This window comes from Arvicanthis niloticus, chromosome X (assembly GCF_011762505.2).
Source record: "Arvicanthis niloticus isolate mArvNil1 chromosome X, mArvNil1.pat.X, whole genome shotgun sequence".
NCBI classification, from domain to species: domain Eukaryota; kingdom Metazoa; phylum Chordata; class Mammalia; order Rodentia; family Muridae; genus Arvicanthis; species Arvicanthis niloticus.
In genome coordinates, this window is record NC_047679.1 from 99,036,210 (window position 1) to 99,064,063 (window position 27,854).

The 27,854-nt window shown below is 46.3% G+C and overlaps 1 pseudogene; it reads left to right on the plus strand.

Moving 5' to 3' along the window:
* The first annotated feature begins 7,884 nt into the window (after positions 1–7,884).
* On the plus strand, positions 7,885–11,899 carry LOC117695104 (paired mesoderm homeobox protein 2A-like; annotated as a pseudogene).
* Positions 11,900–27,854: the final 15,955 nt, after the last annotated feature.

Consider the following 27,854-nt stretch of genomic DNA (forward strand, 5'->3'; position numbering starts at 1 on the left):
GTTGGGAACTGTCTCTAAGGAGGATCTTGCCCGGGCATTCCCGAGTATTTGCCACCACACAGTGCTATTCAGGGCAGCACAACCAGCATAGGGGCAGTGAAGAGTGTATACACCTGGGCAAACCACGATGTGGGTCATACATGACAGAGTCTAATTTGTCCCACTTTCTTAAAGGGGGTGCCTTTGCCATTTGGTTTGAAGGACATTTGCATAATGTAATAAAATTATTCAGCAGGGCTCAAAGGCCTGCTGAGCTTGAGAAGGTCTTTATGCTGCTCCTTGTGAATGAATGAACTGGGCTTGGCCAGGGCTACAGGTGTCTCCTAAGCAGCAACTTAGAGCCACAAGTTCTGCTCCCGCACACGCCCATTGGCTGCATTCTTTTTAAAAAGGACTCTGCTCTTTGTAGCATTGAACTGATTCCGCTTGTGCGCCTCAGGGGAGAAGCCAACAGCCACTGCGACTGTGCAAGAAGACAGGACAGACTCCTTCTCGGGAACACTGTAATTTGGGTGAGGCGCCAGAGGAGAAAACCCTTCCGGGTCAGGGATCAGAGCAGAGCTATATATTCTGGACCGGAACTGTGAGAACACCACGTTTTGGAAGCCTCTTCGGGAGCAAGGTCGGATCCAGAGATTCTCGCTATGGAGACTCCTCAAGACAGCCGCCAAAGTTTCCAAAAGCCTCTGAGTCTGGGAGCTGAGGAGGACCAGGCACAACAGCATGGTAAGTAAACTGATTCTGACTGGATTTTCGTGAAATTCGGGGAGAGACGGCAGTTGAAAGAACAGTGGACCGGCACTTTGGTTCGGTTACGGAGTCCCACCTGTGATCCCTTTCCCGGCTTTTCAGAGATCCCTGGGCCATGATGCTCAGATCATTATCTCTGTATCTTCTTTGTGTCTTTCAGGAGGGAATGCAGTAGTCTCCGAGGCTGGAGAGGAAGGAGACAAGAAACCGCTTGTACTGGGCGGGCTAGCTCAGGGTGGGCTTGATCAGGGCGAACTCACTCAGGGTGAGGTTGCTGGAGGCAAGCGTGCTCAAGAAGAGCCTGCTCAGTTCAGTCTCACTCAAGAAGCCAGAGGAGTAGGAGAGGAGGGGGAAAAGAAGGAAGAAGAAATGGAAGGAAGACATGCTGGCGATCATGCTTCTGGCACCGAGGATGACAACATCCAGCGAGAAGGTGGTGAGGGCAGCAATGATCAACAAGAACCTCAGGAAGAAGACGAGATTCTTGAGCATATCAGGTATCAACAAGCTTGGAACAATCAGGCTCTGGAGCAGTACAGCCAAACCAGGTTCACCCAGTCTCAGTTGCGTGCTCTGGAGCGCCTTTTCCGAGAGTCTCGGTATCCCAGCTTGCGAGCAAGGTAAGCAGATGGCTACTGCTTGGCGCCTCATTTACAGGTGTCGTCCTATGGCTCTCCCTGTCCCTCTGATTTCCTGTAGGAATAATGGCACTCGCCCCGGACCGACCTCTGTATTTAGGGCCTTCTGCCTGCAATTAAAATTTTTACCAGCAATTAGCACTTTTTGCCTACACACGATTTCTACCAAAAAGCCTAAATGTTGAAACTTTTTCCCTTTAGGAGGGATCTTGCACGAAGTATGGGTGTGGAAGAATATGATGTGATGGTAAGTCTTCTGAAAAAATAATAACCATTTTCAGAAGGGTGGTACACCAGGTGATGTTGTCTAGAATTGTAGCAGATGAAAAGGACCCTAAGGTTGAGTCCCAAGGCTGCTAGACCAGTACACAGCCAGGCTAGGTTCAAGAGGATACCAGGCCTCCACTTTCTCAGTTTTTATTTTTCAGTGTGAGTGAACCCTACTTCTTCCAGCATACTGAATAATCAGAATACACCTGAGGAATGTCTTCAACCCCTCTTGGGGTTAGACCAGTGAACTATGGGGGCATTTTAAAGATGTAGTGATTCTTCTGGGGGAGTATCTCCATGCTAGAACACATGGGTAGCACACCCCTGGCCTTGGGATGGAATCTGAATACCTTCCAAACTGTAAACAGAGTGAAGTGGGCATGTAGTGCTTTAGGGTGTGTGCTTTAGTGATGAGACTGTTCACTGTACTAATGTATCTCTGTCTCCTGCTTATAGAATTGGTTTCGGATGAGGAGATCCCTTTACCAGAGAAACAGAAGACTCCTCATGCTCTACTATTTGTCACCGGATTCCTAGAGCAACTCTCCCTGAAGATTTTGGAGCAGCACTTGAGTGCCACCCCTGTCCTCGAGCCACCCGTGATGGCCAGGACAACCTTTATTTTTCTACAATTATTTCAGCAATAAAGAAGTAGATTCTAACAATGTTGTCTCTATTGTCATTGAAGTTATTAAAATATTGGTATAAATATTTGAAGGGTAGTAGTCAATCCCAGACATGGCATTCAGGCAGAATAACAAGGAGGTCTTCATTATAAATAGACACGGGCAACTGGCAATCCTGCCAATGTGGGAACAAGTTATTATAAGGACAGAGAGGGAAAATCCCCTATGAGCGGAAGGACAGTCTGTTTCTAGACATGGCTGCTCCCACCCACACTCCAATAAGTCTCCCACTTTGTCCCTCTACCCCTGGATGGTGTTGAGAATATCCCAGAGGCTACTCCCAGGTTTGCCGCTTAGAAGGGAGAAGAGAATCTGTCCATTCATGCCAGAGGGAGGTTTCTGTCTCCCTTCTTCCATTAGGTCTCAGGGAGCATATGGTCCCAGCCGAGCCTGTTCAGCAGAGAACGGGACTGAAAGGTCTCCTGTCTGTATTTTGTCACTGGCCTTGTAGAACCCTCAGTACAGGGATTTGGTGCTTTGTGGGGTGTGTGGGGGATTTTGCTTTTCAGCAGCTCTAGCTGTATAAACAAGGAGGAGGCCCTAGCAATGTTGCAGAGCAATCAGTCAGTGCAGAGAACTTGCAGCACTCTCTCCTGCCATATGTGATTATCTTCCTCAATGGTGTCTGTGAACAAGGGTATGATGGGGTTTCCCCCGTTTAAACCTGAGTATTAAGCGGGAGGTTTGGGGACAAAGGCAAGATGGCCAGGACCACGAGGTCCCCGCCCTTCACTTCTTATCAAAAGCCTGTGCTTGCAAAAGCCAGGCATTCCAAAAGCCAGGATTTCAAAAGGCCCAACCAAAAGCCCACACAAAACACTGAACAAAGCAAGTTCCTAGTTCCGGATTCCAACCTGGCCAGTGCACCTAACATCCTCCTACATTTCCCTGAATAAGGAACCAGTACATTCCATTACATAAAAACTGACTCCACTGACCTTAAAGAATCCTTTAACCCACCCCAGGCCTGGGACTTCAAAAAACCACCTCCTGGAAGATCAATGAACCTGCCCTGCAGCTGTCACAATAAACCTGCCTTTCACTGTGCATTCTTTCCACTGATTTGATTCTTTAGGTCACAGGAGAAGCCATTCAGTGTTTACTCCATACTCTCTTTTTAAAATTTTTTATTGGGTATTATAGTTACATATAAGATTTTATCCCCTTACCCCACTTCCCTCCACCACCCAGAAACCTCCTATCCCATCCCCCCTCCTCATGCTTCTATGAGGCTGTGCCCTCACCTACCCCCTGCCCCCACTCCCCCGTCTCCACCTGCACATCCCCCCTCTGCTCTGTGTTTGTCCTTCATGGGACCAAGAATCTCCTCCATACTCTCTTAATGGCTGCATGTTGTCCAGTTTTGAGTCCCTCCACTCACACTCACACTCACATAGGGCAAATGAGGTCTACCCTGAGCTGGTCAGGAGACATTATGTATATTGTAATGTGTGAGGTTTGGATAAACTAGTTTGTCTTTGCACAGGAAAGGCTGGAACAGGAGCTGGGGGGAGGAATGAGTCTGAACCCAGCTCAGGCCCTCAGGCTGCGTGAGCCTGATGGAGCCCAGTGCTTATCTCCTAGATCCATGGGGGTTGGAAAACTCTGAGAGCTGTTCTCAGTCTTGAAAAGGTGTGTGGGGAACAGTGGTTTCCAGGGGCTTCAGGGGTCTCCAGGAACCTGGTATCCTGAAATGCTACACCTCTGTCTTCCATCTTCCATGGGGAGAACTCCTCTTTTTACTGACCATGCTGCCACAATTTGTTCCTGCTGCTTCCGCTGCTGCACCTGCCACTGCCACCAGGGCTCCTGCTCCTAGCTGACTTCCTGATTGTATTTTACAACCACACTTCCCCTAAGATAGTCACCAAGTTCTTCTGGAGGGGATCAACTTTGGCAACTCGAGAGAAAGAGAAATGATTCACTAGGGAACCCAGGTACACAGAGGAAGGATCCCCGAGTTCTCGGTTTGATGTTTCAGCTAAAGACTAATTTTATGGGTTCCATTTGAGCACCTGCCACCAAACTTCCAAGCAGAAACTGTTATCTCCAGACTGCTTGACTTCCAGACTCACCACATCTGGTGTCATCAGACATTTCACAGGGCCAAACAACATGAATTGAATCTAGTGGTGTCTGTGGATCCTCCACATGTAGTCCATGGTGTGGACTGGAGCTGTGCCCTTGATACTCTCAATGGGGAGTCATGAGGAAATGTGAACGAATCTCTAGTAAGCCCACAGGAAGGGATTGAACTGTTTCCTTCCTGTGTCACAATGATCTCTCCCTTATCATGAAACATTACACTCGATGTGGAATGTCTTAGGTCTTCAGGAGTTTTCCTCCTTTTTATTTTCAGCTTTTAGAAACTTTATTTTCCTTCCAACTTTATTTCCTTTGCTCAACTATCTGCAGAACATCTCAGGACCCCTCAGTGATCGCTCCAACCCACTTGGTGGCCTGTGCCGTGGAAGTTGGTAACCAGTCCTCAGTGGCTGGCTGTGCACCCCAGATGCACACAGAGGGTACCTGCACACCCTCAGACCAGTTGGCCACCTCAGCCTGAGCAGCAGTGAACTCAGCCTCACTGAGGGAGCTCCCTTGTTGTTGCATGGGATGGCAATGTCCACCTAGTGTTACACAGAGCAGTGGTGGGCAGGTTGACATAAGAGGCCTCTGTGAGGGGCCGGTGGTCAGTCACCACTAGAAGCCATGGCTCCCTGAAGGCTGCTTGGAGCTGTTTAGCGAAGGTCCCAGGTGTGAAGCAGCCAGCAATTGGAGTGGCTCCTGTGGCAGCAGCAAACTTCAGCGCAGCTGGCTGGCCAGTGTTCCTGGAGGAGATGACGCTGACGTCAGCAGAGTCTCAATGGCAGTAATAGCTCGAGCTTCGAGCAAGACTTTCTCCCAGGTCCTCTTGAGATTTATGATGTAGATACTGTCACTTTCCCTTTTGTAGATGCATTGCTCTATCTGAAAGTCAACGTTGGTGCCACCTAAGTAAATTCAGGCAGCAAAGGAATTTGAGGGCATCCTCCTCCTTCATCTGCAGGACCTCAATGGCTCCAGACATTAAGTAAGTTTCACTTTTAGGGAAAGACGGAAACCAAGAACAACAAGTATGTACCCGTTCTCAGTAGGGCAGAAAAGCAGATGGTTTCTTCCTTAATGAAATGTCTCCTTTTGGAGGAAACTGGACCACAAAACATGTGTATCCAGCCATAGAGCCAGTCCAGTTGAGGAAAGGTCTAGGTGAACATAAGCCTGAATCAGATTCTGACTGAACTTCCTAACATTTAGATGAGGTGTCTGTCCCTTTGCTGTACCTCAGAGTGCTGTGCAAGGGACCATTTTGAGAGTGTCTCTGAGAGGGTGTCTTCATAAACCATGGACAGAGCTTGGTGGGAAATCAGCTAAAGAGGGGTTCAAAAGGGTTCTCCATTTCTGATCAGAATGCCTAACCTAGGGGTCCTGTCTTAGGGATAGAGCTTCCATTGACACTTCAGGAGAAGATAAAACATTCTGATGTCCATTGAGGAAATTTTGTAAATATCCCTTCATCCAGCTATCCAACATCCACACAGCACTTCCTCCTGAAGAGAACATGACTGGTTTCCAGTGAGCTTCCTTGGGGACTTAGAGTCACTGAGGTCAAAGCTACCACTGGCAGGGGCTCTGATGTATCTATCTTACTGCTGAGTTGGCCACGCCTTTGAAGACTTTCCACACCACACAGAGTGCTCAGAGCATATCTCCATGCAATGGTCACATCCCACCTTCTGGATCTTTTTCTGAAGCCATTTCAGCACAAAGTGACTATGCTCTGCCTTCCCCTTCAATAAAAGCTGGCCATTTACTTCCTCCAAAACAAAACTGCCCTGCTTCCTTCAGCCCGTGGCTGAAACTGTTTGACAAGGTTTCAATGTTCTAGGTATTGACTGGAGTTCATATTAATAGGTGGAGAAATCTGACCCCGAATATAGTTATAATGCCTGTCAGCTGTCCTGCCATAAACAGCACTATACACAGCTAAGTGGACACCTTTATTAGCTGTTTTTGAAATCAGTTAAATGATCATGACCAGGTATCTCTGTGCACACCTGTGGTATTTGGGGGGTTTAAATGCTGGGAAAGTCCCACACCAGGCCAGTGTACTGGAACAGTAATGATTGGACAAGTAGTGTAGCCTGGGATACATGAGAGACTGTCACAAACTAAAAGCAAAGACACAAAGGAAAGGAAAACCTTGCATTTACTGTCTCTGGTCCTATTAACACCCAACCATGATCCCCAGAATCCTGGAACACAATCGATCAGAGGAGTCAATCTTCCACAAGGACTAAACACAGCTTCCTCTGTTTGTTCCTTTTAAAGTGTCTACATTGCCTAATCGACACAGATCTTGCTCCAATAGACCTTCACTCTAAGATGTTTATCTACATTACTACACCAAGAGGGCATCTACCCATGAGGTTCTGCATTTGCAGACTTGAGAAGTACTATACTGGTTATTGTACAAGGTCTCTGATGGGGACTGGTTACCAGCAATCTAGAGTATGTTACCTTTTACAAGAGCTGCTTTGGGTTACTTACAGTATCAAGTTAGACAAAACACTGAGAGACAAAAAGGTGCAAGATGTCACTTCTGAATGTGGAGGTCTGTGACTTGCCTGTGCTTTCAGAATCCTTGAAGACTCTTGCAACAGAGAAATCCAGAGCTGACCAAGTCCACTCAACATTTGATGCAACATACAGAAACCATAATGTGGAGTCCAACATCATGACAAATTCCCTGGTAGTTCCCACAAGGCTCAAACCTCCTGTGATCTTTTGCCCTCTTCCCACACTCCATGCTAAAGTCAGCTGGCAAGCTCTCCCATGGCCTTACTGTAAAGGTCCTTTCTAGGGTCCAAGAGCATTGGCCAGGTCTGTCTGGTGGACCTGAGCAGGTGTCCTAAAATTGTGATTCAGTGCCCAGGTACAGCCTGCCTCCACCTCCACCTCACAGAAATTTCTGCCATGAACTACCCCCAGGCTCACTTCAGAGGCCCACCACTGAGAAAAGAAGCACACACAGGACCATTAGCAGGCTTGAATGAGGAGGACCTGATCCTGTAAGTTCCCAATGTGCTGAAAGCCCCCAGGCAGGTCCACGGCCAAAAACACCGGCAAAGGGCAGGCCTCTAGGCTTCTGAAGAGCAGCAGCCATGGATCCACAACACTTAGACTACTGTGAAGACTGCTACCATTATCTGGAGGATTGTGAGGGGATAGAGGCCCCCACACTGAACAGGGGCAGCAGTGTCACCAGGTGGCATTGCCTGTGGTGACCATCAAAGCCAGGAAGACAGTGACAACCAACAGGGAAAACTGAACAATAACCAGGTCCCTGACAACGACCTGGATTTTGAAAGTGAGCAGAGGAACCAGGAGCCCATGGAGCCTGAGGAGGAGGAGCCAGCCTTCCTGCTGGTGTGGTTCCTTATTGCCAGGGCAGGAGGCACCAGATCCAGTTCTACTTCACACAAAGGCAGGTGCAGGAGATGGGGACCATGTTCCAAGAATCTCAGTACCCACATGTGCTCACAAGGTATGTGTCATATCCCTGCTTTTCTTATAAATCAACACATTCCTATCTTCAAACGGTTCATAACAGGTTCATTATAGAATACTGTTCCTCTGTCCACTTATGAAATACTCTGTTAAAATTATCAGTGTGAGCTAACTAAAGTTGTTACAGATTGTTTTGACCAACCAGGTATAGCACAGCACTTGAAACACTGTGAGCATGTGGAGCCCTTTGTTGAAGGAGCCTGGTTTGTCAGCCAGCTGAGTGTCCATGTGGATCTGGGCAGGAGGAAGGGGCACACACTTTTCCCATCCTCTGTCCTTCCTCATGATGTGAGCTAATGATCTTTCTGGCTTTCTCTACACAGAGGGGAGCTTGCCAGAAACATGAATGTGCCTGAAGCCAAGGTGCAGGTCAGGAGATCTGAGAAAGCAATGTGCGGTGCGGTCCATCTATATCAATCTATGGGTCATGGTCTGAGTTGTCCTGGGTGTTGACCAGTGTGTGTGCTTGCTCTCTTCCTTTGATGGACATCACTGAATTCATGATCCAAAGAAAGAGTTACTCCTATAATATAGCTATGCTATTTCCCAGTTATGGAGGGTACCTGATTTCCTGGAGGAAAGAGATCTATACTGTGTTTGCACTCTGTGTGCAAATCCAAGGTATTTACACAGCATTGACTCTGTAATTCTTTACACATAGAACACATGTATGTGCATGCTTATATGTGGTAGTGGTAGGGGTTCCTCCTCCTTTGTGAGTTTGCATGAGAGCAGCACTGCAGTTTAACTTGAAGGATTGATTTTAGTTCAGATGTTGTCTCCACCTGACCACAAGACCAACACTGTCCCAACAGCAAGGGAAGAGAGCAAGAGTAAATGCCCTCTGATGTGTTTCTGAAAAGATACAGGGGAGAGATGATCTATAGACCTATGATCTATAGGGGTGTATGCAAGTATGTGGGAAGGGGATGTGTCATCAGCCTGCCCATGCCAAGGCATCCCTTCCCCCTGAGGTACCAGGCAGAAGAAGGTATAGTATAGAACAGAGTTTATTCAGAGCATAGGGATGGGACACATGAAGGTAGTAGAGGCACAGAAAGGCAGAGAGAGTAGAGAAGCAGAAGAGAAGAGGCCAGACTAGAGCACATGGATAGAGAGGGTGGAAGAAAGGGGGGAGTGAGGAGGAAATGGTGAGGAGCAAGTAGACAAGTAGACAAGAGAACAAGAGAGCAAGAGAGGGAGGAGGGGGCAAACAGCCCCTTTTATAGTGAGTCAGGCCTACCTGGCTGTTGCCAGGTAACTGTGGGGATGAGCAGACCTCTCTGTAGCCAAACAGCTGTGGGGTGGAGCTTACACAGAATGCTAACACCCTTGAAAACTTGTCTAATGAATGAAACAATAAGAACCAACACTATTGAATTTATGACAGGTACAACAACATGGGGAATATGGTACCAGTAAAAGTACACTTTGGAAATTTTTTTAATGTCCACGTGTCCTGCTCAGTCTTCTCTAGAACTCAGTACATAACTGCTGCTGTCCATGTTGGTTTCAGTGGGAGAGGGCTGTGACTTTGTAAACTAGTGATAGCTGCTGCTGTTTTCAGGCTTGTGTGTAGAAGGTAAAGTTACACAGAGTGCAGCCATGTTCTCCAACACTGAAGGCACCCTGATGCCACAGGCCAAGGAGTCTGATCATCTTGACAAACCTTCTGTCTGCTGTGGGGTTTGAATGCCAGTGGCTGATAGAGCATGTGTCCTCTCTAGCAAAGCACTCAGCATGCTGAGACATTGCATGTTGTCCTCTGCTTTCAGATGTGGTTTAACAATAGGAGAGCCAAGCAGAGGGCCAGGGAGAAGAAAGCAGTGCTCAGGGGCACACCGGCTGGGATCCAGGACCACATTTGCATGATGGACCCAGAGGAGCCCTAGGGATCCAGGACCACATTTGCATGATGGACCCAGAGGAGCCCTAGGGTACCAACCTCCAGGAGCCACAAGGAGATGGGCTGTGTGGAGTCACAGGCTTGCCATTCACGGGGGAAAGCCACTGTTTCTCTGTTAGCAACACAGTAACAATAAAGATGAGAATTTCACTATATTTCTTTCTGATTGTGGAAGGTAGATGCAAACCATTCCCTAAGTAAGATGCAAACAGATTGGTAAAGAGATCTTTCTGCTGGAAACAGCAATCCAGTGTCACCCTCAGTGACCCCTGCATATCACATTGTTTACATGCTTTCACTTTATTTGCAGGGAATGAGTTTTGCATCTCACATTTATGCTGACCACACCTAGGTTCTGACAATGTGGGAACAGAAACATGTTCAAGGAAGGCCTCCTTTGTTTATGTGGGCTGTGGGTGTGTCTTCAGTCAGTACTGCCTCCTTCCATGTTGATGAGTTCAATACAACCCTTGGTTTGCACATTCATCAAGGCCAGTCATGGGATTCATGGGGCAGGCAAGTGAACATTCAACTCAAAAATAACATGAGACTCTATCCTGTGCAGGCTGACATGGGGCAAGCTTCCTTTTCTTTTCTCATAACACTGTGTACACACCATAGATTTAATTAATATATTTTAAATTAGTCATCTCTGAAACTAATGAATTGACTCAAGTACATTCCTCACTGTTTTACAGTAAAATAAAGACATCAAAACTGATTGATAGAACAAATGTGGTGTTTCTGTTGTTGCTTTGAAAGAGTATGTTTTGAGTGACATGGCATTAAACCCATCTCTCCAGAGTTGCTTCTGATTCTTGAGTTATCATGTAAGAAGAGGCATCACAGAGAGGAACATCCAGTAGTTTTCAGCAGTTGGAACACTCTAAGCAAGGGCTTTATGTTTGTTTGTTTGTTTGTTTAAAACTCCTACTCTGGCACCAGGGCTCCCAATATTCCCACACCAAGACAGGAACCGGATGTCATTAGGCTAGATATTTAGGGCCTTTCTAGTCTTAAAGTGATCCGAGCCTGTTAATCACTTCCCATAGATTAAGAGTTATTTTCTGCATCTTTCTCTAGGCTTCTAGAACTACTGGGAGATCTACTGTTACTTTCTCTTACATGGTCCACTTCCCTAGGAAGTTACTTCACAAGGGCAAAAGGACTCGCCAAGTTGCAAATTGAAGGGCTTCATCTACATCTTCCTTGCCTCTATCAACAAGAACAGTAGATCCAATGTAGCTCCAAAATGCTCTCAGTTTTACTCCTCAGAGGCTCAACCAATAGCAACTGTCAGTCAAGCCCGGAAGCTAGGAATGGGCGCCCTGATTGGATGACATAACCTAGGGTACATTCCCCTAGGGTAGAAGAGAATCCTTCTCACTGTAGTAGCTGTCTCCTCCTGGAACTCTAGGGGGCTCCAGCTCAGAGTCTGGAGAGGCTCAAGAGACGGCGGATTTCTACGGACTTGATAGGATTCGGGTCATGAAGCATGGAAATATCACCTATCTAGGCCATGTGGAACGTGACGAGAAAGAGGAGAAAGGTCAGTGCAAGCTAGGAGTGGTGGGTTGGCCATATCCATAAGGAAATGGGTGTCACTCAGAGCTGCCTGGACAGAATCTGTGTGCTGCAGGCTTCACGTGCCTTGACATCATGGCCGCTTTGCACCACCCTATGTCCTGTCACTTGATCTTTCTCTCTATCCTCGCTTTCAGGTGTGAAAGCACAGCTGGTCTTGGGCGCTGGAGAGGAGAGAAATGGGGAAGAGAGTGACCGGTCCCCTGCCTGGGCTGGGAGCCTCAGCACCAAAACGGGGAGGAGTAAAAGAACTGAGGGTATGGAGGAGAAAGGGGAGGTATGGAGAAAATCCTTCTGCTGTAGACACTTCGGGTGGCAGGGATGACTGGACCCAAGAAGGTGCCATTAGCAGTAGGCAGAAGAATGAGCTTCTGCCTCAGAAGCCAGTCCCGGAGTGTAGGTGGGGCACGGTGGATGTGCAGCCTGGGCCAGTTCTGATGCCCCGTGTCCTGTGAATGCCACATTCGGGATCCTGGGTACACTCTGTGTCCCTAAAGGTGCCTTGTGTACAGCCTGTGCTCATTCCTGTGCCCCATGTAGAGCCTATGTCAACCACTGTGCCTCACACACAGCCTATGCATAGTCCTGTTCCCCATGGTTACCCTATGCCTGTTACAGTGCCCCATGTACAGCCTTTGCCTGTTCCAATGCCACAGGCCCAGTCTATGCCTGTTAATGTGTCACACATAGAAACTATGCCAGTCACTCTGCCTCATGCACAGAATATGCAGGTGCCTGTGCCCCATGTACAGCCTTTGCCTCCTCCTGTACCACAGGCTCAGTCTATGCCTGTTACTGTGCCCCAAGTACAGCCTATGCCAATCAGTGTGCATCAGTCACAGCATACACCAGTTCCTGTGTCCAATGCACACCCTATAACAGTTAAGGAGTCTAGCCCACCACTTACACCAGCTCCTGCTGAACAGACTACAGCAGGCCAGATGGCCTGTGTACTGCCCACATCAACTGAAGTACCCAACATACAACCCTTGCCAGTTTTGGTGTCCACCATAAAGCCTGTGCCAGTGCTGGTGTCTCACCGCCGCCTCCGGGACAGATTTACAGGACTACACCTGCAGGAGCTGGAACGCTTTTTCCAGAGAAATCACTATCTCAGTGCTAAAGACAGGTAAGCACATTGTGTGGATCCAGTCTTTTTAGCAGGGAGCAAGCTGGTACAGAGATGCCTGTGGCGCTCTGCATCTGTCCTTGTCTTCATTTATTAGAAACTTTAAATTACTTTTAAGTAGGATTTTTGGTCTGGAGGGGTCTCTTCTTCAAGTCAGGGCTCTGGGGCTAACATTTGGAGGTCAGAGGACAACTTGAAGGACTTGGTTCTCCCGTTCCAGGCTGGGTGTCCTGAACTGGAAAATCAGTTCAACTGGCTTGTCCCCTGCAAGCAGGTTTCTCTGCTGAGTAATCTTGTCTGCCTCCATTTTGCTTCTAGAACTAAGGCTAAACTAAGGGAAGTAATACAGTCTGACAGACCCCTGCCTTGCCGTCCTAGGGTTCTGTGGTGGGAGTGGGAGCTCTGCAAAAGGCAGTGGAGCCCTTCTCCTGTAGGATCTACTTGGAGAAAGTAACAGTCTGTCAGTGTCTGCTGATCTAAGTGAGGTCCTCTTAGGACAGGCCTCAGAAGCCCAGATGTGGTTCCTATGACAGAGGGTGACAGTCAGTCAATGTGCTGATACATTTTTATATCCTGTGTATTTCCCTCTATGTTTTCTACTATAAACACATTGTCTTCACCTTTCTCTTTACTGCTGTTTCTAGTACTTTTTCAAAATTTATGCTCTGCCCAAAGAAAACTGTCCATAAAGACAAGCCTCAGTGTTGGGCATGGTGGTCTCTGCCTGTAATCTCAGCACTGAGAAGGCCAAGCATGGGCTATGGTGGTGAGTTTCTGGTGACCTGAGCTGCAGAGAAAAATCCCTAATTCAACACACAAAAATAAGTGGTTGTTCAAACCAGGCTTGTCTGTACCCCAGTACTTGAAGAGGTCATTCAAGGTCATCTGTCTTTATGTGACCAAAGCCAGCCCACTCGCCAGGACATTTTTCTGCTGCTACTTCAGGCCTAGTTTTTTATTTCTATCCCTTTCTTTCTGACTGTGTTCTGCAGGATCTCCCACCTCTAGCAGAGATAGCCTGGAACTTACAGGGAACCCCTTGTTTATGTCTCCCTCCTCCTGGGAATTCAGAACTGTGTAGCAAACACTGAGAGATTTTGAAACATTTCTTTTGTGAGTAGTGTGATTTAACATTTCATTTCTCCGGACTCCAGAGGTGGATCAGCAAGTAAAAGGCCATGCTGGCCTGGGACCAAGAGATGACCTAGTCTTTCAATAGTTTATCTGATCTTCACAAGGATAGTATGGCCACATGAAAGTGTGGGCACCTGCATGCACACTCACACACACACACGCACACACATACACACAGAGCAACACAAATGTTGATGCACGTCCACACTCACACAGTAAATGAAGCAATGTAACATGTCCTTTTCCTGATGATCACCACGCAGGACATCCTTATGTGCTCACTGAATGGTAGGAGTCCTCATATGATGTCCAGGAAGTCATCTTTTATTTCTTTTATCCTTCCATCATTGCAGAGCTCCTCACCCAGGTCTTGCAAGTGTGCACTTGTTTCTGTAACTCTTACTTTGTATTGTGTTAATGTGAGACAGCTTTAAGCTCCACCACAGCCAATCTTAAGAGCAGTTTTTCTGTCTCCATTAGTGTTTTGCAAGTGTGTTATTAGATATAGTCTTAGGTTTTTATGTCTATTGATAGCATGTTGCTAATGAAAGAAACTCACGTGTAGAAATCAAGTATCCTAGAGCTTAGGAGATTGAGACAATTGTTTTCATAAATGTAAAGTGTCCCTTATGCTTATTCATCTGTGGTACCAAATATTGAACATCTGTCATTTTTTGTCTCAGAAAAGAGCTGGCAAGGTGGATGGGTGTGACTGAGGTCAAATTGCACGTGAGTAAGAAACAAAAAGTTATTTAACAACACAGCCATTCGAGAACTTTCTTCAGGTCCTGTTACTGAAGGATTCTGGATGCCCATAGTTGGAGTTACAAGTCATTGTTAGCCAGGAGCCATGGCTTCTGGGAATGGTATTCAGGTTCTATGGAGCCACAGGTGCTCTTAATCTTTGGGCCATCTCTGCTGGCGCCTCAAAATACTTTTCCAGATCTGTGGTCTCTGTGGGTAGAAATAAGATTAGAAGGCTCACTACTCAGACTGCACACATTTCAAATGCAATGTACCTTAAGGGACAATTTGAATGTATGATAGATCCCAGGCAGAGCCCAGCACTCAGAAAGCTTATAAGTTAAACAGGGACCTGTGGGAATGTGGAAAGGACACATTCCAAATATCTGGTCCTCAGGCTAGTGCCTAGTGAAGCCATAAGGATTAGGTCACCCATCAAAAGGACTCTTGGGACCATGCAGCTGCATCTGCCCGAGAGTGCTGATAAGTATCTGCAGAGGGCTCTAGGAGAGGAGACAGAGAAGCCAGGTGTGCAGTAATTGTCCATGAACTATTTTGCAATGCTGGGGCCAGAAGCCTGGCTCTCCCACATTCTAGGCAAGCCCTGTTCCTTCTACCAGCCTTTCTTCCCCTTACAGAATTACAGCAGTGAGAAGCCAGGTCCTTCTGGGCAAGATAATATTAATATAAATTATATTGATGTAAATTGTAGAAGGCAACCAATAATACATGATATGTTTTCTGATTTATAATCCTAATTATGAAACAGAACAAATCCCTCTTCCGTCTCATTGTAGAGATGGTTTGAGAAGAGGAGAGAGGACTTCAGGAGAGGACAGAGTCAGTCAGGGATGAGTGGAGGTGCTTCTTCGGGAACCAACCCCACCTCTCTCTGAAGATGGCACAGGAGCCCTAGTGTACCACCCTTGACCTGGAGCCACTTGTAGATGCCTGTTCCCTTCCAATGACATGCTATTGCATCTTTATTCCCTAAGCACTTGTATTTGAAATAAATAGATTCCCAATTTTGCCCTCAGTTTCATCAAGGCCAGTCACAGGATTCAGGGGGGCAGACAAGTGAACATTCAACTCAAAAGTAACAGGAGACTATCCTGTGCAGGCTGACGTGGGGCAAGCTTCCTTTGCTTTTCTCCTAACACTGTGCACACACCATAGATTTAATTAATATTATTTGAATCAGTCATCTCTGAAACTTATTAATTGACTCAAGTACATTCCTCACTGTTTTACAGTAAAATAAAGACATCAGAACTGATTGATAGAACAAATGTGGTGTTTCTGTTGTTGCTTTGAAAGAGTGTGTTTTGAGTGACATGGCATTAAACCCATCTCTCCACAGTTGCTTCTGATTCTTGGGTCATCATGTAAGAAGAGGCATCACAGAGAGGGACATCCAGTCGTTTTCAGGAGTTGGAACACTCTAAGCAAGGGCTTTATGCATTCTAGACAAGCACTCTGCCAATGTGGCCACAGTCTCAAGCCCTAAACGGGGTCTTTCCAAAGTTGTTCAGAATGAGAAAGACAGTCATCAGTTCCCGAACACCTTGTCAAGAGTAGTTTCAAGGTGTACAAAGACAGACAGGAAAGGACAGGAACAACCATGTGCAGATTTGCAACTGAGTTAGTTTACCAGAAGTCTGAGGTTAGCCTCTTGATGAGAGAAAAACTCCTACTCTGGCACCAGGGCTCCCAATATTCCCACACCAAGACAGGAACTGGATGTCATTAGGCTAGATATTTAGGGCCTTTCTAGTCTTATAGTGACTAGAGCCTGTTGGAAAAAGATGGCTACCATGGGATCAGACTACACACATGACACCTAAGAGGCTGCTTGACTGACAGTTCTGGGATGGAGACAAAGGCATAAAAGCCTGCTCTTGACAGTGCTCATTCAGAGAAGACATTAGCAGTGTGAATATGTGCACATGTGTGTGTGTGTGTGTTCAAGACAAATATGAAGAAATTCAGTACAGGTATGAAAATTCTCACACTGTTTGTCAGCACTTATCAAAGCATGAAAGTATAACTGAAGTCCTAAGAGCTTTTCCTGCTCCTTCCTACATCCATCCTGTGCCCAGCAGACTTACCTAAGGTGAGTCCTCTGATCTGTGTGCACAGCCACCAGGCCCTGCAATTATGCCCAAGCTCCAGTAAAGGCAGATCCTGAAAGCATGATATAATACATGTGCTTCACTTTCTGTGAAAGCCCAAAGGAAGAGTCTCCCAGAAAAAAGCATTTGATTAATATTCGGTCTGTGTCAAGGACCAAGGACCCAGTCATGTCCCCTAGACCAAGAGGTATTTTCTGCATCTTTCTCGGGGCTTCTAGAACTACTGGGAGATCTACTGTTACTTCCGGTTACATGGTCCACTTCCCTAGGAAGTTACTTCACAAGACCAAAGGACTCGCCAAGTTGCAAATTGAAGGGCTTCTTCTACATCTTCCTTGCCTCTACCTACAAGAACATTAGATCCGATGTAGCTCCAAAATGCTCTCAGTTTTACTCCTCAGAGCTCAACCAATAGCAACTGTCAGTCAAGCCCAGAAGCTAGGAATGGGCTCCCTGATTGGATGACATAACCTAGGGTACATTCCCCTAGGGTAGAAGAGAATCCTTCTCACTGTAGTAGCTGTCTCCTCCCGGAACACTAGGGGGCTCCAGCTCACAGTCTAGAGAGGCTTAAGGGAAGGCAGATTTCTATGGACTTGATAGGATCCAGGTCATAAAGCATGGAAATATCACCTATCCAGGCCATGTGGAACGTGACGAGAAAGAGGAGAAAGGTCAGTGCACACTAGGAGTGGTTGGTTAGCCATATCCATGAGGAAATGGGTGTCACTCAGTGCTTCCTGGACAGAATCTGTGTGCTGCAGGCTTTGCCTGCCTTGACATCATGGCCACTTTGCACCACCCTATGTCCTGTCACTTGATCTTTCTCTCTTTCCTCTCTTTCAGGTGTGAAAGCACAGCTGGTCTTGCGCGCTGGAGAGGAGAGAAATGGGGAAGAGAGTGACCGGTCCCCTGCCTGGGCTGGGAGCCTCAGCACCAAAATGGGGAGGAGCAAAAGAACTGAGGGTATGGAGGAGAAAGGGGAGGTATGGAGAAAATCGTTCTGCTGTAGACACTTCGGGCGGCAGGGATGACTGGACCCAAGAAGGTGACATTAGCCATAGGCAGAAGAATGAGTTGCCTCAGAAGCCAGTCCCGGAACGTGGGTGGGGCACGGTGGATGTGCAGCCTGGGCCAGTTCTGATGCCCCGTGTCCAGTGGATGCCACATGGGGGATCCCGGGTACAGTCTGTGTCCCTAAAGGGGCCTGGTGTACAGCGTGTGCTCCTTCCTGTGCCCCATGTACAACCGATGCCAATCAATGTTCCCCAGGCACAGCAAATGCCCATCACTGTGCCCCAAGTCCAGATTATACCAGATAATGTACCCCCAGCACAGCATCTAAAAATCGCTGTGGCCCATGCCCAGCCTGTGCCCATTCCAGTGTCCCGTGTGCAACCCGTGCCATTTAATGTTCCCTCATCACAGCCTATGCCTGTCTCTGTGCCCCATGTACATCCTGTGACCATTTCTCTGCCCCATGTACAGCCCATGCCCATTGCTTTGCAACATGTACAGCCTATGCCCCATGTACAGCCTATGCCAATCACTGTGCCTCACACACAGCCTATGCATAGTCCTGTTCCCCATGGTCACCCTATGCCTCTTACAGTGCCCCATGTACAGTCTTTGCCTGTTCCAATGCCACAGGCCCAGTTTATGCCAGTTAATGTGTCACACATAGAGACTATGTCAATCACTGTGTCTCATGCACAGCATATGCAGGTGCCTGTGTCCCATGTACAGCCTTTACCTCTTCCTGTACCACAGGCTCAGTCTATGCCCGTTACTGTGCCCCACGTACAGTCTATGTCAATCAGTGTGCATCAACGACAGACTATGCCATTTCCTGTGTCCTATAGTAGACTGCTATAGGTTCTTACTACACACCCTATAGCAGTTAAGGAGTCTAGCCCACCACTTACACCAGCTCCTGCTGAACAGACTACAGCAGGCCAGATGGCCTGTGTACTGCCCACATCAACTGAAGTACCCAACATACAACCCTTGCCAGTTTTGGTGTCCACTATAAAGCCTGTGCCAGTGCTGGTGTCTCACCGCCGCCTCCTGGACAGATTTACAGGACTACACCTGCAGGAGCTGGAACGCTTTTTCCAGAGAAATCACTATCTCAGTGCTAAAGACAGGTAAGCACATTGTGTGGATCCAGTCTTTTTAGCAGGGAGCAAGCTGGTACAGAGAGGCCTGTGGCGCTCTGCATCTGTCCTTGTCTTCATTTATTAGAAACTTTAAATTACTTTTAAGTGGGATTTTTGGTCTGGAGGGGTCTCTTCTTCAAGTCAGGGCTCTGGGGCTAACATTTGGAGGTCAGAGGACAACTTGAAGGACTTGGTTCTCCCGTTCCAGGCTGGGTGTCCTGAACTGGAAAATCAGTTCAGCTGGCTTGTCCCCTGCAAGCAGGTTTATCTGCTGAGTAATCTTGTCTGCCTCCATTTTGCTTCTAGAACTAAGGCTAAACTAAGGGAAGTAATACAGCCTGACAGACCCCTGCCTTGCTGTCCTAGGGTTCTGTGGTGGGAGTGGGAGCTCTGCAAAAGGCAGTGGAGCCCTTCTCCTGTAGGATCTACTTGGAGAAAGTAACAGTCTGTCAGTGTCTGCTGATCTAAGTGAGGTCCTCTTAGGACAGGCCTCAGAAGCCCAGATGAGGTTCCTATGACAGAGGGTGACAGTCAGTCAATGTGCTGATACATTTTTATATCCTGTGTATTTCCCTCTATGTTTTCTACTATAAACACATTGTCTTCACCTTTCTCTTTACTGCTGTTTCTAGTACTTTTTCAAAATTTATGCTCTGCCCAAAGAAAACTGTCCATAAAGACAAGCCTCAGTGTTGGGCATGGTGGTCTCTGCCTGTAATCTCAGCACTGAGAAGGCCAAGCATGGGCTATGGTGGTGAGTTTCTGGGGGCCTGAGCTACAGAGAAAAATCCCTAATTCAACACACAAAAATAAGTGGTTGTTCAAACCAGGCATGTCTGGACCCCACTACTGGAAGGTGGAAGAAGAGGTCATTCAAGGTCATCTGTCTTTATGGACCAAAGCCAGCCCACTCCCCAGGACATTTTTCTGCTTCTACTTCAGGCCTAGTTTTTTATTTCTATCCCTTTCCTTCTGACTGTGTTCTGCAGGATCTCCCACCTCTAGCAGAGATAGCCTGGAACTTACAGAGAACCCCTTGTTTATGTCTCCCTCCTCCTGGGAATTCAGAACTGTGTAGCAAACACTGAGAGATTTTGAAACATTTTTTTTTTTTTTTTGTGATTGGTGTGATTTAACATTTCATTTCTCTGGACTGCAGAGGTGGATCAGCAAGTAAAAGGCCATGCTGGCCTGGGACCCAGAGATGACCTAGTCCTTCAAGACTTGATCTAATCTACACAAGTCTAGTGTGGCCACAGGAAAGTATGGGCACCTGCATGCACACACACGCACACACACACACTCACACACACACACACACACATACACACAGAGCAACACAAATGTTGATGCACGTCCACACTCACACAGTAAATGAAGCAATGTAACATGTCCTTTTCCTGATGATCACCACGCAGGACATCCTTATGTGCTCACTGAATGGTAGGAGTCCTCATATGATGTCCAGGAAGTCATCTTCTTTTATTTCTTTTATCCTTCTATCATTGCAGAGCTCCTCATCCAGGTCTTGCAAGTGTGCACTTGTTTCTGTAACTCTTACTTTGTATTGTGTTAATGTGAGACAGCTTTAAGCTCCACCACAGCCAATCTTAAGAGCAGTTTTCTGTCTCCATTAGTGTTTTGCAAGTGTGTTATTAGATATAGTCTTAGGTTTTTATGTCTATTGATAGCATATTGCTAATGAAAGAAACTCACTTGTAGTAATGAAGTATCCTAGAGCTTGGGAGATTGAGACAATTGATTTCATAAATTTAAAGTGTCCCTTATGCTTATTCATCTGTGGTACCAAATATTGAACATCTGCCATTTTTTTGTCTCAGAAAACAGCTGGCAAGGTGGATGGGTGTGACTGAGGCCAAATTGCACGTGAGTAAGAAACAAAAAGTTATTTAACAACACAGCCATTCGAGAACTTTCTCCAGGTCTCAGATATGTTTGTCCTGTTACTGAAGGATTCTGGATGCCCATAGTTGGAGTTACAAGTCATTGTTAGCCAGGAGGCATGGCTTCTGGGAATGGTATTCAGGTTCTATGGAGCCACAGGTGCTCTTAATCTTTGGACCATCTCTGCTGGCGCCTCAAAATACTTTTCCAGATCTGTGGTCTCTGTGGGTAGAAATAAGATTAGAAGGCTCACTACTCTGACTTGGCACATTTCAAGTGGTATGTATTTTAAGGGATACTTTGAATGTATGGTAGATCGCAGGCAGAGCCTAGCACTCAAAATACTGATGAGTTAAACAGGGACCTGTGGGAATGTGGAAAGGACACATTCCAAATATCTGGTCCTCAGGCTAGTGCCTAGTGAAGCCATAAGGATTAGGTCACCCATCAAAAGGACTCTTGGGACCATGCAGCTGCATCTGCCCGAGAGTGCTGATAAGTATCTGCAGAGGGCTCTAGGAGAGGAGACAGAGAAGCCAGGTGTGCAGTAATTGTCCATGAACTATTTTGCAATGCTGGGGCCAGAAGCCTGGCTCTCCCACATTCTAGGCAAGCCCTGTTCCTTCTACCAGCCTTTCTTCCCCTTACAGAATTACAGCAGTGAGAAGCCAGGTTCTTCTGAGCAAGCTAATATTAATATATATTGTATTGATATAAATTATAGACAGCAACCAATAATACATGACATGTTTTCTGATTTACAATCCTAATTATGAAACAGAACAAACCCCTCTTCCCTCTCATTACAGAGATGGTTTAAGAAGAGGAGAGAGGACTTCAGCAGAGGACAGAGTCAGTCAGGGATGAGTGGTGGAACTCCTCCAGAAACCAACCCCACCCCTCTCTGTACGTGGCCCAGGAGCCCTAGTGTACTACCCTGGAGTCACTTGTAGATGCCTGCTTTCTTCCACCAACGTGTTACTGTGTCTTTATTGTCTAAACATTTGTATTTCAAGTAAATAGATTCTCAGTTTATTTGCTTCATGTGTCTTCTAGATTAATATGGTACATGTGGCCATATCGAGCAAATGGTATTTACTCATTCATTCATGTATTTATTTATTCATTTATTTAGTCATTCATTCATGTATATTTATATTAATCATTCTATATGTTTACATGTCAAATGATATCCCACTTCCTGGTTATCTCCCACACACCAATCACACATTCCAGGATATCTCACTTCCTGGTCACCTCTCCACCTAGCCCCATCCCACATGTGCCCTCCCCTTTCCCCTTCTGCCTATATGAGAGTGCTCCCTCGGAGACTCACACTTTCCACACCATCCCTCCTGCACCTCTTATACTGGGTCTTCAAAGCTCCTGATACCAAGGGCCTCTCCTCCATTGCTGTCAGCTAAGGCCACCTCTGTTACATATGTATCTGGAGCCATGGATCCCACCAGGTAAACTCCTTGGTTGGCAGTCTTGTCTCTGGGAGAACTGGGTAGTCAGGCCAGGCTATGCAGTTCTTCCAATGGGGTTGCAATCCCCCTCCACTCCTTCAGCTCTCTGGAAGCTCCCCCACCAGGGTCGTTCAGTTCTCTCTGATGGTAGCTCCAAGCATCCCCTTCTGCATTGGTCAGTTGCTGGTCAGACCTTTCAAGGAACTGCCACACTTTATTCTGTCAGACAGCACCTCTTTACCACACAACAGTGTTGGTTTTGGTGTCTGTGTAATTCTGTAGGAAACCCTGTGGTCATTTTCTTGATTACTTATTGATAGGCCAGAGTCTCTCCCACTGTGGGAAGGGCCAGGCCTGTGCAGGTCATTCTGGAGCATAAAGAATGCAGGCTGAACCAGCCACGAGGGCCAAGCCAGTAATCAGCATCTCTTCATGGCCTCTGCTTCAGCTCCTGCCTCCAGTTCCTGCCTCCATTTTGTGAAATGCTAGACTGTGAGATCCAGAGGAAATAGACCCTTTCCTCCCCAGATTGCTTTTGGTCATGGTGTTTCATCATGGAAACAGAAAGCAAGGTAAAACTAACACACACAACAGAAGATGGACTGATAGAACCCATGCAAGCACTTCTAATATTCAATTACCAAGTGAGGCCATCCAACCTCCTGATTATTAGGTCAAGTATGTATTTATTCATTTCTGAGTTTATTTATCTATTTTGTCTCTATTTGTGTTAATCATGTTAGGGAGCACACATGAGGAGGTCAGAGGATAAGTTGTGTAGTTACTTGGTTCTGTCCTTCCGCTGTGTGAATCCTGGGAATCAAATATGGGCCACCTATCTTGGGGGCATGTGCCATTAACCACTGTACATATCTCCACCCCAGAAATTAAAATATTAAAGCTATGTGGGACACACACACATACACACACATACACAGAGACAGAGAGAGACACACAAAGAGAGACAGAGAGAGAGACAGAGAGATCCTAAGAAGAAATCATAATAAGAAAGATACAAAAACCAAGTGGTCCCCAAATGACTATCAAAAATGTTAAGCTCTTCTTTCAGGCCAATAGCTCCTTAGGTATGGGATTTTTACATCCCCACCTCCAGTCACACCACTTTTGAAAGCCACACAAGCAAGAGACTATGGGCAGTGTAAACTGTAATTGAATTTATTTTATTATGTTTTTAAAAGATGCAATGTTGGTTGATGATAGATCTGGGAGGAATTCAGGAAGGTAGTGTATATAATTGAAATATGTAAAATCAGTAATAAAATGAGAAAAATTATACATATACACACATACTATCATCTACAGTAATGAGCAGATGCTTTCAATTTGTTCTGTGTTTGTTCGAGTGAAGTAGATTCCACGTCCTCTCTGAAATGACACTGAATTCCTCAAAACTCACATGTGTTTATTGCAATCATGGAAAGTAGAACAAGAGTTCGGTATGCAGTTATATAACCACATCTATGTCCCCAGACACTTCCTCCTTGTGTCACCACCAGCACATACCCATGTAGACTTGAGAGACAGGCAGGGTGCTGACATCAGGTCCATGCACAGAGAAAGATGGTACTAGCATTGTTCGTGTATTTATTTATGTATTTATGTATGTATTTATTTGTGTGTGATTATATGTCTACCTGTCACTGATGTGTTTGTCTGTGAATGCACATGTATGTGTCTGTGTAGGCACACTTATGGCAAGGGTTATGTGTGGAGAGAGGTCAGTGTGACTGGGTTGACTGCAGCCTCCCTTTCTCTTCAGAGAAGGTGAAGGCGCCCCTTAGGTACCACCCTGCCATAGGACATCAAGTGTCAGGGGCATTGCACATATCCCTTCCATGGAGGCCCAGCCAGGCAGTTCAGGTAGGAGAAGGGCATCTAATGGCAAGCAACAGAGTCAGAGACAGTCCTGGCTCCAATTCTTAGGGGACCCACATGAAGACTGAGCTATACCTGTGCTACACATGGGCGGGGAGCTAGGTCCAGCCCCTGCATGCTCTTTGGTTGATGGTTCAGTTTCTGTGACCACGCCCCAGGCCCATGTTAGCGGACTCTGTAGGTCTTACTGTGGTGTTCGTCACTCCTCCAGCTTATTTAGTTCCATCCCCTACTCTTCCACAAGACTTCCCCAGTGAGCTCTGCCTGATGACACTAACAGCAATTTTAACACAGTTTAACAAACCTGATTGCCCCGAGAGAGAGGCTGGTTGCTTCATTTGCCTAACCAGGACCTCGGTGAAGTATTGGCCTGTCCAATGCTGGACCTGGGCTTTCAGATAGCAGTGGTCTTACAGGGAGTCTGGAAGTAAGCATCAGACGTGCTTAACGACCAGGACATTTGTAGTGAATGCAATATTAGTGAACGCATTTATTTCTAGCAGAGGGTTGAAACTGAGGCACAGAAGCTATCTGGGGCCACACAACTTAGAGCCCCAGTCACTCCTGTCTCTCAGAAGCCTTTATGACATAAACCCGAATTTCCTGTGTGGACTGGGGACTGAGAAATTTTTGATTTTGTTTTTTTGAGACATTGCCTTTTTCTTCTCCAGACTCATAATTGACACTGTATTCTGTTGGACACTTACTCCCGGTTGGCATGCTCAGTGGGACAGAGGGACACATTGGGAGCTGCAGATGAAATGAAGCCAGTATCATTCCATGGGCGACAGGGACCAGGGTGCATGAGAATGACATCTTAGCATGTCAGTCACATGCAATTTCCTGCTTGTTTTAGTGGTCCTAGCCTCATGTCACCCAGGTAGCAATAGTTAACTATAGCACTAAACTATGTTACTGCCATAGATAGATGTGTAGTGTGGGAAGAAATACTTATCGCCAGCTGGCCCATCCATTTTCCTTCACAAGTCTTATCACCACTTTTTAAAAGTCCTAATATTATAGGAAGAACAAGGCTGTTTCCACACTGTCAGTTCCAGAGGAAAGTCCAATACTCTTACTCCAAAGGGAGCCCAAATATTTAGGAATTAGATCAGTGTAGACTATAGAAGGATTTCTGATATTTTGATAAAAGCCAGCCTTCCTCAGGAACTCTGTGGACCTGGTTTCTCACTTCTGAAAGAGTCATGTCCCTTACCTCTGGCCGAAGGTATGGGTTAAAGCTGTGGGTTACATGTGGCCCCATATCAGCCCATCAGAGCTCATGCTGACCTTCAGGCTCCCTCAGTATCACAGGTACCCGTCACCCATTTCAAAGCCCATGCTAACATCCTAGCCTTCTCACAGCCTGGCTTGCACTAACTCCCTCCAGCTCATGGGCCTCTCTCCTGACTGCTACTCCTCTGTACATCCCGTTGTTCTCACTATGTTTTCTTCCTGTCTGTTCCTAGTTTTAACCAGGATTGCCTGTGTAAACACACATTTGGCTCTGTTCACTAGAACCTAGAGGGCGTATTGTTTATTATACACCAGAAGATAGTGACAGATTCTCCAGAACCTGTCAGTTGCTAGTAGTTCAGCAGAGAGGGTTAGGGCCTCTTCAATCCACAGCTGGCTGTTAACAGGCCTACTGTGTGCAAGTCCAGTGCAGGCTATTCAGAGGCTGTGAGATCATGTTTACAATGTCTGTGTCATGCACCAAAGGAAATGCTACAGATATTATAATTATAGAAGTAACTAATTATACCAGAGACTGGCATTTGCAGTTGACAATATTGTGTTGTTTTAAGACATTCTTCTGAACAACCCAGATCCAGTGTCAGAGAAGGAGCTATGAGATGCCATGGGACTATGCAAAGAGTATCATGGATTACATGTAGATTAGTTTATTAGAAATTGCAGACAGAAGTGTGGTCAAAGGTGGCAGCAATACCTGGGTGTCCCTTACTTTTCTCATAGGGTAAGGACTTATGTAGGCGTCTGGACTAAAGCAATTTTCCTCCCTCATCCTAGGAAAAAGGATGCAGCCAGCTATGGGCAAGTTCTTTATTTTGATGCCTCCTGCCTTGTATACTTGTGTGGCCTTTGTGCTTAGTGTTGGCAAACATATGTTAGGAAGTAAAAACTCCATCAGAGCTATTATGGGCAGGGATGGAGGGCAGAGAGCAGGATTTGTATTGGGAGCAGGCCTCACAGTGAAAATTGTCACAGGTTAGAACAAAAGTATGTTAGGGTGGTTGGGTTTTGAGATCATTTAATGCACATTCTTCTGCTCTCAAGAGTAAAGATGACTTAAAATTGATGTCACTGACAGAGGTTGAGTAACCAGGGCTGCAATTTTGCTGACCTTATTTAGGTCGTTGACACAATTTTCTTAGAGAGATGGTAGAATTGGTTGGCTAATGTTTCATACAAACACTGACTTGGGGATAACTTTGAAACTGGAAACATCTCATGATAGGAGTCTAGTGCTCATATTCAGGAACTCTGAGCTGGCCATAGGCATTGGCTGTGCCCTTGGGAAGAGGCATATTCCTTCCCAGTTGGCCACAGTCTCCACTCTGTTTGCTCCTTTCACTCGGTTACCTGCCTGGCTATGATGGCAGTGTTTGAATGCTGACCATCATACTTCTCAATGATGAAAAACGTCAGGCATATTAAGGCAGACAGAATCACAGTGTATCATGTATTTCAAACGTTCATGTTACTATCGGACTATTTATTGCTCCTGTCCTGGATAATAATGCTCTAGTATCCACATGAAGGTTTCTTTTAGGCAATGTTTTCCACTCAGCAATTAGTAGAAGGAGATCACAGAACTGAGTTTTCCGTTTACTTGACACAAGCAAGAGTGTCTATGAATCTCCACTAAAACTTGGAACTTGCTCTGTAGACCAGGCTGGCCTCTAACTCAAGCCTGTCTGCCTCAGCCTTCCAAGTGCTGCGAATACAGACATGCAATGCCACCAACCAGCTGCTTTGTTGTTTTTAGTTCTTTCTTCTTCAGTTTGCTTTTTTTTTTTAGACGGTCTTCATGGAGTTTCTGTCTGCTTGTGAGAGGGCTCATCATTTGTGGTTGTTGCTGTTTTTTTTCTAAACTAGCTCAAAAAAGAGAACATGTGCTGTGTTCAGGAGACATGGGTAGTGTGCAAGTAGGCTGCTGGAATCTTCAAAGACATGAGCTCATCAAACCACTTCTAACCAGTTATGAGAAAGTCTGGTTGTGTTTGTTTGGTGTTGTGACTGAGGCTAGCCAGAAGTTGCTCATATATTTAAATGCTTGATTCTCAGTTGGTGGAACTATTAGGGAAGGATTAGGAGGTGTGGCCATATAGGAGGAGATGTGTTACTTGGGTGGGCTTTGAGGTTTCAAAAGCTCACTGCACTCCCTGGTAACTCTATTTCTGCTTTAGTCTTCTGGATAAGAATGCAAGCTCTCAGCTGCTACTTCAGCGCCATGCCTGTCTGCCTGCTGCCATGTTCCCTGCCACGATGACCATCTTTTGACCTGTGAGTCCCAACCTTTTTCTTCTGTTAAAGGCAAAAAAGAATGAAAGATGGCACCTCAATTAAGAAATCTGCTGATCAGATTGCCCTGTGGATCAGCACTAGTACCTTTTCTTGATTAACGAGTGGTATGGGACAGCCCAGCTCACTGTTGGCAGTTCCACTCCTGGGCTGGAGATCCTGGGTGCCACAAGAGCAAGACTGAGTAAGCCAGGAGGCACAGGCCAGCAAGCCCCACTCCTGCATGATCTGTGTACTAGCTTCTGCCCCCAGATTCCTGTCATGTTTTTGTTTCTGCCGTGACTTCACTCAGTGAC